At 43.2% G+C, this 421-nt stretch overlaps 1 long non-coding RNA gene across 1 annotated transcript in view; it reads left to right on the top strand.

Moving 5' to 3' along the window:
- The window catches only part of LOC106512376 (uncharacterized), a 1,705-nt gene extending 1,646 nt beyond the window's left edge, over positions 1–59 (top strand). The window contains exon 3 of the long non-coding RNA XR_001309665.1: positions 29–59. This is a non-coding gene — a long non-coding RNA (uncharacterized LOC106512376). The remainder of the gene's footprint in view (positions 1–28) is intronic.
- The last annotated feature ends 362 nt before the right edge of the window (positions 60–421 follow it).

Here is a 421-nt window from a genome sequence, read left to right on the forward strand (position 1 = left end):
ACAGGTGTCATCATGTAGAACAGAACAGGTGTCATCATGTAGAACAGGTGTCATCATGTAGAACAGCTGTCATCATGTGGAACAGGTGTCATGTAGAACAGGTGTCATCATGTAGAACAGGTGTCATCATGTAGAACAGGTGTCATGTAGAACAGGTGTCATCATGTAGAACAGGTGCCATCATGTAGAACAGAACAGGTGTCATCATGTAGAACAGGTGTCATCATGTAGAACAGCTGTCATCATGTGGAACAGGTGTCATCATGTAGAACAGGAGTCATCATGTAGAACAGGTGTCATCATGTGGAACAGGTGTCATTATGTAGAACAGGAGTCATCATGTAGAACAGGTGTCATCATGTGGAACAGGTGTCATTATGTAGAACAGGAGTCATCATGTAGAACAGGTGTCATCATGTGG

Source organism: Austrofundulus limnaeus, unplaced genomic scaffold, assembly GCF_001266775.1.
Source record: "Austrofundulus limnaeus strain Quisiro unplaced genomic scaffold, Austrofundulus_limnaeus-1.0 Scaffold6162, whole genome shotgun sequence".
Classification (NCBI taxonomy): Eukaryota; Metazoa; Chordata; class Actinopteri; order Cyprinodontiformes; family Rivulidae; genus Austrofundulus; species Austrofundulus limnaeus.